Raw genomic sequence first — 9,629 nt, 5'->3', positions numbered from 1 at the left:
GTAGAAAGACTTGGCTCCACTCCACCAACTGTTTTGCTTTCTTTGTTAAGTTGGTTTCAGCTAGCAGTGGGAGAGAGGCCAGGCTAAAAATCTGCACCATGCCCACCACGACTTTCTTCTGCATAGAATTTAGTGATCACAATGCATAAAATAATGCCTGGGGACATGATTACCATAAAAGGCCCTGAAAAATGGGATTCTAATTATACAGGAAAAAGCTGCTTCAGTGACTTTGGTGACAGAAGTGACTGGCATCTCTCCAAACAGTAGGCCAAGTCTTTATTATGCAGGTCTTTGGTTAAATGTTAGATCTACCAGCACCATCTCTGCAAGCAATCACAGCGTCGGCAACGGGGTTGAAACAGTTATTAAGTGATTGTTATTTGCTTAAAAATAAAGTCCAGGGGAAATAGTAAAATGCCCATGACAAACTAAAGAAATGAACAACAATAGCTTTGCTGTGTTCCCACTCACAGTGCAAATATTGTCTCAGTGCGGCTACCTGTAATAACTTAATACTGATGATTATTCCCATTCTGCTTTAACAATTAACACAAAAAGATACCGTAATCAAAAGGTGGAAAATAAAACGAACAAGATAGATGGTAGTAAAGCTGATTGCTGGTGCACTGCTTTGTGAACGATGATTCTGGATGTTCGATTTTGCTTTTTAATTTTTATTATTTCATGTGTTTGTCATCGTGTTAACTTAATATAGGGTCAAAAACCAAGGCATCAAATCATATTAAATAGATGGACTTTGTCACAATATCAGTTATAAAAATATATATATATTACAGTTAAGGGTTTTTAAGGGCATATACAGTATAGTTTTAGTTAAAAGTGTTTTTTTTTTTTCTTTTGTAACGGTTAAAATAACGCTAGCTCTCACGCTTGAGGGCATTTCTGAGCACATTTCCACGCATCCCAGGGAAAGGCAAATCCCAGATTAAAGAGAAACAAAGCTTCTTGGTTTGCCTTTTCCTTTTTCTTTTTTCTTTTTCTTTCTTTTTTTTTTTTTTACAGCAAATAGAACCATTGTCATTCAAAGTATTTAATAAATTACATACAGTGTCTTCTATCGTGTGGGTAGAAGTACAGCAGGGAAAGACAGCTAAAGCTGGGCAGGTGCAGAGATCAACAGAGTTCGGACATTGTTTCAGCCTCTGCAATTTTAGTCGTCACATCCACGGTTATAACAGCTTATGACTGTTGGTAGTGTATTAATGTGTTTTTATTATTTTACAAATCTTAATAAAATATTAGTAGCTTGTTTTTTGTAATAATAACCCACAGTAGCCTTGGCACTGTCAAATCACAGCCTGCCTTTTCTATCAGTGAGGCACACGGATTGCAGAAACTCAGCACTAAACATCCTCCGAACTCTATTTATCCATGACTCTGGGCTGGGTGGAGGTGGTTTGTTTATACAGGGGCAGACCGCCTCCTCTTGTTGCTGATGCTACGGAAGTTGAACGGCCTGATCTTCATCTCCACAAAGGGAATAGAAAACTCATGGCCTTTCCAGTGGTACCAGTTGATACCCTGAAAGAGCAAAAGAAGGATTTTTTAGAAACCGCTCCAATCAACAGGACTCGTCGGTCGAGACGTGGGTGTTGGAGGAAATAACAGAGAACACAGACCAAGGCTGAAGATGAAACTGTGATATTTTCAGTAAAGGGTATTTTAATTTCGGTTGAAAGAAGCAGTCAAAGCTGAAAGGCAAACATCCTGATTTAACAGCGAGCACAATTACGATCTTAGTGTAATTATAGTCTCATTCTCGCCCTGTAAATCCCCATCACCGTCAAAAACACTTCCGTTTAGCAGCTCTCCTCTGAGATGTCTTTAAGCCTGTCCATCTCTGCTCCCACCTGTTCTCATTTCATGTCATCAAACGGCGAAGAGAAGGGAACAGATCAGAGCGAGAGACACGGTGATGCTCGAAAGCCTTTGTGGTTCAACCTAATCACAGCTCCACACAACACCTCACTGGCTGTCTGGAGCCATTACAGCATGAAGCTGAGAGAGGGAGAGAGGTTCATCACACTTTGGTCAAAAGGACCAGAAAAGCCCTCAATACTCCCACCTCACATGTACCCAACAAAAAAGATTTTGGGCTGAGAGTGGGGCGCCGGTGTTTGTTACTTCTAATCAAACACGTGTACAAGCTTCTTTGATGCCTTTGAATAAATTCCACATAAATATTTCAAGAAGAAGTTGAAGCCGTGGGTGTTAAAGGCCGGTTTGCTGTGTTTAACACTTTGGACTTTGTCGGGTCAATCGCCTGAATAGCAATTCATTATTTTGTGCTATTTTGTTAATATTTCAGTAATCTGGTGTTTACTTTATCTCTTCTTTAAATTCCAAACACAACTGAGCCAATTTTGCAGCAATTATTAAGTTTCAGCGGTTCAAACGTCCACTACATTTCATACATCAATTATTGATGTTAGTTTGGACAACTATTTGTTAAGGGAGTTGTTTAAAATGTGCACCACTACGTTAAATTCAGTGGAGCGTGTTGGAATAGAGTAAAATCCCCCCTAAAGTGTGTCTGTGTTGACTAATCAGTACCAAGCTGCATCCTCTCCACAAGTTTTATTAAAATCAGACAAGCAGCTTTTTGGTTCTTTGACCTTTCGTTTACAACTCCTCCATCAGGCCAATCAGGGGAGCAGATACAAACATGATGCCGGTGGCACATTTCATATGATTTAAATGACTCGTTTTTAACTTTTAACCTTTAATCACCGTTCTGTTAATTTGTCCATTTATGTGAGTTTTGTCAAAATACACTTTCAAAACGCTGCCCTTTTCGAACGATGTTGTTCAAGGGTTCAAAACGTCACATTTTTTCCACTAACAACTAAGTAAAAATATAGTTGAATAGATTATTGAAGCTCAAAAGATGGAATGGTTTTCTTTTTGTTTTCTGACAAAAATCTACAGAAATGCCGACAAAGATCGACCTGTGGACAGGCAAGGCTGTTGAAAATGTAGTGAGGTGAAACATGGACACTTGTTCTTGATGCATTAGCCGTTTAGTTTCTAAAAGTGTATTTTTTAATCAACACCACAGAAGAATTTCACCTCTCCTTGCACTCGGGTGGCTGCTAAAATCTCAGAGATCCCAAAAGCAGAAAAAAAAAGAGCTGCTGCAACCCTATTAACCTCCCGCTCTGAACACTGTACAACAAGTTTACAGGTTTTTAAAAATCTTTTTTTTTTTTTTAAATGACCTGAAGACCCTTATTATGTACAGTTGATAATGTGGTTTAGTGGTGTGTATTCTCCAGTATATTCAACCTTCTGAGCCCCTGGAGTTGTGGGGTCACGGGGCAGCTGTCTACTGAATTCATCCTTATTTTATGTTCTTCCCAGATACAGTACAACGAGAACTTTGTGTGCTTCTCTGTTGGCAAACACACAACCTTTAGTCTATTCATTACTACATTCATCACATTCACTCTTTGAATAATCAACGGAGGACTGACCTGACTGTGTCTGGACTCGCCATATTTGCCGTTGAGGTTGGCCCGGTGGCAGTTCTTGTACCACCAGGCTCCTTTGTATGACAAGGCACAGTTAGTGACAGCAATGTCATTGTCTCTGTCTTTTGTGGAGAAGGGCCGGCCCTGGTGGTAGCTGAGAGAGTCACCTGGGATCAGAGGAGAGACAGGTGGAGAGCTTTAAATATCAGCATATGCTGGGCAACACCGGCATATGGCTGCAGCGAGTAACAGCAATGAGCAGGGGACATAAATGACCAGGCGAGCAGGAGGGAGATAGAGAGGCATAGGAGTACTCCAGGCTCAATGAATCTACTCTGGCAGAGAGAATTATAATTACAAACATGAGGGGATGACAGGTAATTCTGGCGTATGGTCATGTTGACAGACACAGAGATGCAAAAAAAAAACGAGTGGAAATGTGGAGGAATGCTGAGGCGGGTGTACGACATCAAGCAGGAGAGAAAGGAGGCAAGAGGAGAAAGTGGTAGAGGAGGGATGGAGCCCATTTTGACATGAAAGGAGGTTGATATGGCAAAAAAGCTCTCAGTGTTGGATGTCCTCACTGGCTAAGTGGGTTGATGATTCATCCACAGAGCCACAGCAAATGCAAAATAACGAGGCGCGTTAACCGATCAACACATGAAAACGCATTCAGCCACGTACCAGCGGTGCCGTTGTACTCTCCTATCCTGAGCTTGTAGAGGTTTCTCGCATCTCCGATGGAGAACTTGTCATAGTTGGCGTAGACCGACTGCTGTCCGTCCCTCATGTCGATCCGCAGCTCGTAACGGCCCTGAGCAGCGATCTTCTGGATGTTGTCCAGACCTGCAGTGAAACAACGTGTACTTTTTAGATTGTCGGGACCCAAAGTCTCCACACGGTTACACCTGCTATCTGAACTCAACCTTATCTTGGAATTACACCAGCATCCATTCATTTAATCACTGACAAAACATTTGGTTTTCCTGTTTGACTCGGATACTGTTAAACCAGATTTGGAAGTCCCAGCTCGTACCGCGATTAGATTTCCGTGGTGTCTGGATATAATCCAGCCACAAAACTGACGCAGGGAACGGATTTGAATGAATGTGGATCAGAGATAATGTAAAACCCTTGTGCGCAGAATTTACAATTTGTTGTTTTCAAATCCGTGCTCGCCCCACAGTGTTTTTTTCTCTGACAGTTTGTTTGCACAGGCGGCTTTGTCGGTTAAAGGTTTGAATCCCGATAAGCGCCGTGTCAGACGTCTTTGTGAGCCGGTCTTACGACTGCGTATGATTGACGCCGTCGAGTGGTGGACACTGTCACCAGCAGCCCTTCTGCAAATGCCACATGTTGCAACTTTCTGAGATATGCGGCTTTGCTCTCTATCTCAAAGGCAGCAGATAGGAGGCTCGTTTGAACTCTGACAGCCGATAAGGCCCCACACCGACCTGAGCGATTGGAACTGCCTTCGCTATCAGATTACAACAAGCACCCATTTGGAAAAAGAACCTCCTTCCCCGCTTCACCTCCAACAGGAAGCGTCATGTGTGCACTTTTTCTGAACCCGGGGAATGTTTTTAGGGAGAAATAAAAATAGTCAAGCCTTTGCTGATAAGAAGTCGGAAGCAGAAATCCGGGAGTCTGCAGCAATATGTCAATGGCAAGCAGATAAAAATCTAAGTTACAACCCGGCGGCGTTTGGGGTGGCAGGAGAAAAGCAATTGTTGCAATAAAAATTGTGTTTAACGCTCAGTCATCTTTAATTTCCACTGTATAATATCACTGTATTATTAGCAATTAATCTACCACCCATCATTTATTTTTTTTTAGTTTTATGGGATCAGCCTCCTCTATTCCAAACCGCAGCGATTAAAAATGCATTCTGACACACTATTGCACTCTTGTCCTATTATACTAGCGATATTACCATCTCATCACATTTTATTACCAGCCTTTCTCTCACACTTATGTAGAAGCACGGAGGGGTTGAATTAAAGAAAAGAAGGAAAAAAAAAAAAAAAGGGAAGCGAATGGGATAATGATAACAGATCGCGCACGGCCACCCTGCCTTCTCTCTGTTATTACATCATCAAACTGACATTGTGTTCGGCGCGAAACTGGCCGAGGTCAGTGAGTGGGGAGAATGGATTGGCCTGGAGCAACAGTAAAAACGCTCGTTCTCAAACTGTATCAGATAATAATGGAATCTCAATTTCCATATTCTTTACTACTGGCCAGTTAAGTGCCTCTTCTTTTCAGTTTGAGTGGATTTAATATCAATGTTTATGGTTCCTACTGTCCAGTGTATTGCTATTCTGTGTGCAGAGGCAGCGATTAGCTAAATGTTCCCTGCAATAGCTCCCCAGGGCTACAATGGTAACCTAATCTCTTGAAAGAACAGTGAAGGTCACATTCGCCGGAACTGCAGAGACCATCTGTATGGCGATACTTATTCATAAGGATGATAAATTCTAAGGAGGACTCTTACACGGTGGAAAGACACTGCAAATACAGTGACAAGACGTAGCAGAAATAACGGCTATTTTGGTGAGAAAGTGGCTACTGGAAATATTCAGGGGACATTTGTGCTTTTAGAAGAAGTATTTCTAAGTGTTTAGTTTTGCTTGTTAACATGAATGAACACAGATGCCCACTGATAACATGTTATTGGAAAGGAAATGTGCCACATTTTTGCTAATTTGGGCCACATCCAGTAGAATTTAGTCCTGCAAATACAGACCAACCCCCCACAGTGCTGTGCAGGTCTGGCTGCACCTTGTTTTTGTTTTGGTTGTTTTTTTTTTGTTTAACCCGGTCTTTTTGGGGGTTGGGAGGGCCGGGTTGCGGCGGCGTTTTGGGGGGGTTTTTTTTGTTGGAAAAAATGGTAATTCACTGAAGAAACACAAGCAGGACTGTCTTCTTTCCCATTTTAACCTTCACCAACACTTCAACATTTCAGCTCGTGGGTTGCCAGCTTGTTGTTTCTTGTAGTTAAGAGGATTTTTAAAATGGTTACACACATTTAGCGGAAGAAGAGGACAATGGAAATGGCTGGCTTACACTTATTAAGTACAACTGTGTGGCTCCAATTCATTTCACTTCAGTGGATTTGCTCATGGAGGAAAAGAACATTTTCACTGGACTTTACCTTGACTTCAACGTCCAACAACCTTATTTTGTGAATTAACAAACAGAAAAAACAAAAATAAATAAATAAGGGAAGCCCAAGGATTTTGCTCTGAGTTTAAACATTGTACATTTTCTCATGGTCAGAAATGAGTCCTTACATCACAAACCAAACCTCTCCTTGACCATGTTTTGGTAAAACTAGGGATTCGTTTAGATCATTTTTTTTCACCGAAAACATTTTAACATGTCACAGTAGGAAAACAAACTGGTGTAAATAATAAAAAATCAGCTTAATAGTGCTGTTATCGTGGATGCTGGCTCACACCGTGGAGCCTCACCAGGACACTTGAATGGCACAGAGCCTTTGTTGACGTTCTAATTAACAAACTGTGCTTTTCCTACGATGTTTAAAAGGCTGAATGTGACGAGTAACTAATAGTGCTCATAACCAGCAGATCAACGGACAAACAAGCACATTTCATGCAGCCGTTTCAACACCGAGGCTGCGGTGTTCCCTGCTGTCATGCTATCTGTAATCTGGCATTATGGGGCAGCTCTTGATGCTCCACACCCCGAGGTTACATTAAGCTGCTTTTATGCGCTGAGAGGACACAGTTACAGTAGAGGAAAGAAGAAAAATAGGATGGATGGGGGGAGGAGGAGGAGGAAGTGCATCCTAGGAGGCACCTAAAAAGTAAAGCAAGACCCTAGAGATGAAGGTACCCTTCTATGGTGTACGTTCAGAGGTAGCAGGAGGGCAGATTACGGCTGATTCAGCTGCAGCGGAAACAGGTCAGACGAAATTTTTTTTGCACTCACTGTACCAGATATGTGCAGGCATCTATAAATTGTATTGTACTGACACAGCCGGTGGAAATCTGCCAAATCTGTGCCAGGGTGCTTCTTGCGCGATGCCTTCAGGTGCCTCGGTCAAAAAAAGCCAAAGCCTTCTTTCCACTTTACAGCTTAATATCCACACTTCATACTTTACAAAGACGATTCTCCCTGTATGGTGTGTGCGCTATCATCAAACAGAAAGTATTTAATACTCTCATCAAAAGTCCTGCGCTTTTGTGAATAACTCCACCGTCTCTCTCCTTTGTCGAAAAACAGATAAATTATTAATTTACAGCAGCAGACAGCAATCCAACTTTTTTTTCCTGTTGTGATAAAATGTTAACAGCTACCCTGCGGTGGTGTACAAAAGTAACAGGAGCAGCTGACAATACCATTCAGTTCAACAACAACAGAAACTTTAAAAATAACCGACGCAACATCCACTCTGACATCCCCAACACAAAACTGCAGGCTACAGTCCTGGATTGCATTGTGTTGTCGCCTCCTGCTCAAATCTCCCTTCATGCTTTCACCTGTTATGGCGTGCTTCGTCACTAATGGACTGCAGCAGCTATCTCGCATCGTGATCCGGTGCGCGTCAGCTGCAAAGTAGTAGACTTCCTTCTGTTATAATGTGGTGATAATGCAATGCCATAAAATTTCCCCCCAGTGTTATTTAATTTCTTTAATCAAAATGTTCAAAAAAAAAACATTCCTCTCAAGGTCCTGATTCACTTGATGAAATATTCATGTAATATTTTCCTTTAATCATCTGCACCAAAACAATAACACAAAAACTGGCCCATGAAGAAACCTGACTCATTTGCACATTTTCTAATGAATATAATTATTGTTTCATAATGAGATTTGGAGGGGGGGAGGGAAGAGAAAAAATATTCAGCAGTCCATCAAAACAGCGAGGACGTTCTGTTGTTTTGTCTTTGGATCAGAGCGGTGCTAAAAACAATTACTAAGTCATTTCAGGGAGAGATGAGCTTTCAGAGAATCCAGTAATGAATGGGATAGACTTTGTGAAGTCAAGTGCTAAAAGATGAGAAGAAAAAAAAAAAGTCTAGCTTCTCCATCTTCATACAAAGTGAGAAATCTTACGAGAAAGCCTTTACTGTCTGCACGAAATATTGAAGACGTCTTTCCTCTCCATAAAATACATGTATCAGTTGAAACCAAGTGAAAGCTATGAACCTCTATTGATTGGACCTATTAAATCCACTTCAGTCACGGGGGCGGTGTGGAGATGGAGAAGGTGATACAGCCTTCAGAAAAACCGAAGCAGATATTGAACAGAATGGGTGGCAGGTTGCAGCTCAATAAAATGCAGTTGAAATATACAGGGCAGGGTGACAGGTTGAAATAAGGCTGCAGCAAACCTGACCTTACCTGGGAAATACATAATACGCCTACGAGCCAATCAGTACCATTTTAGGCTCTTCAGGAAAAAAATACGGAGCCGCAAAAAAACCTCAGCTGTATCTATCTGGCTTCTCCTGCCGACGCTTCATAGCAAAACAATGAGGGACTTGGGTAAATCTTTGCATTTCAAACACACTCTTTACTTGACTCACCAAGCCAGAACTCATCCTCCAGGTTTCCAAAGCCGACCCGATAGTCGCTCCACTTCCTAGAGAAGTCTGTGAGGCCGTTCTGACGACGCTGGAATACCTGAATATGATAATATGACAAGATCAGAACAAACAAACCCTTAAATGGCTGACACACAGCATGTGATGGTGCTCATAAGTAGTTTAATATTGATATCGAGTTTAAAATTGTCACTTTTTTTTTTTTTTTTTATCCGACAGTTTCTCATAAATCCTAGTTTGACGAATGAGCTATAAAAAGAAAGTTGCTGTCTTCCCAGTGACTTACAATCCAGCCTCCTTCATCTGTGGTCATGTCACAGTACACCTGCACACCCTGGCTCGGGTCCCTGTTGATGTAAATGGTGTAGACGCCGCTCAGAGTCTCTCCGTTCAGCAGGTGTTGGGCACAATTCTGAGGTGTCGCAAACAAGCGACTCCCTGGAGAGGAGCAGGGGAACAGTGTAATGACAAGTTATAATGTGCTTCCTTTCTCACATTTTGACTTAAAGTTATTCAGCGCCTTGAAATGCACGTGGAGTGCATGGATAGAAAGGTTTTATTA

This window comes from Stegastes partitus, unplaced genomic scaffold (genome assembly GCF_000690725.1).
Source record: "Stegastes partitus isolate 25-593 unplaced genomic scaffold, Stegastes_partitus-1.0.2 Scaffold1437, whole genome shotgun sequence".
Classification (NCBI taxonomy): domain Eukaryota; kingdom Metazoa; phylum Chordata; class Actinopteri; family Pomacentridae; genus Stegastes; species Stegastes partitus.
The sequence above is the reverse complement of the archived record's forward strand: the minus strand, read 5'-3'. Positions refer to the sequence as shown.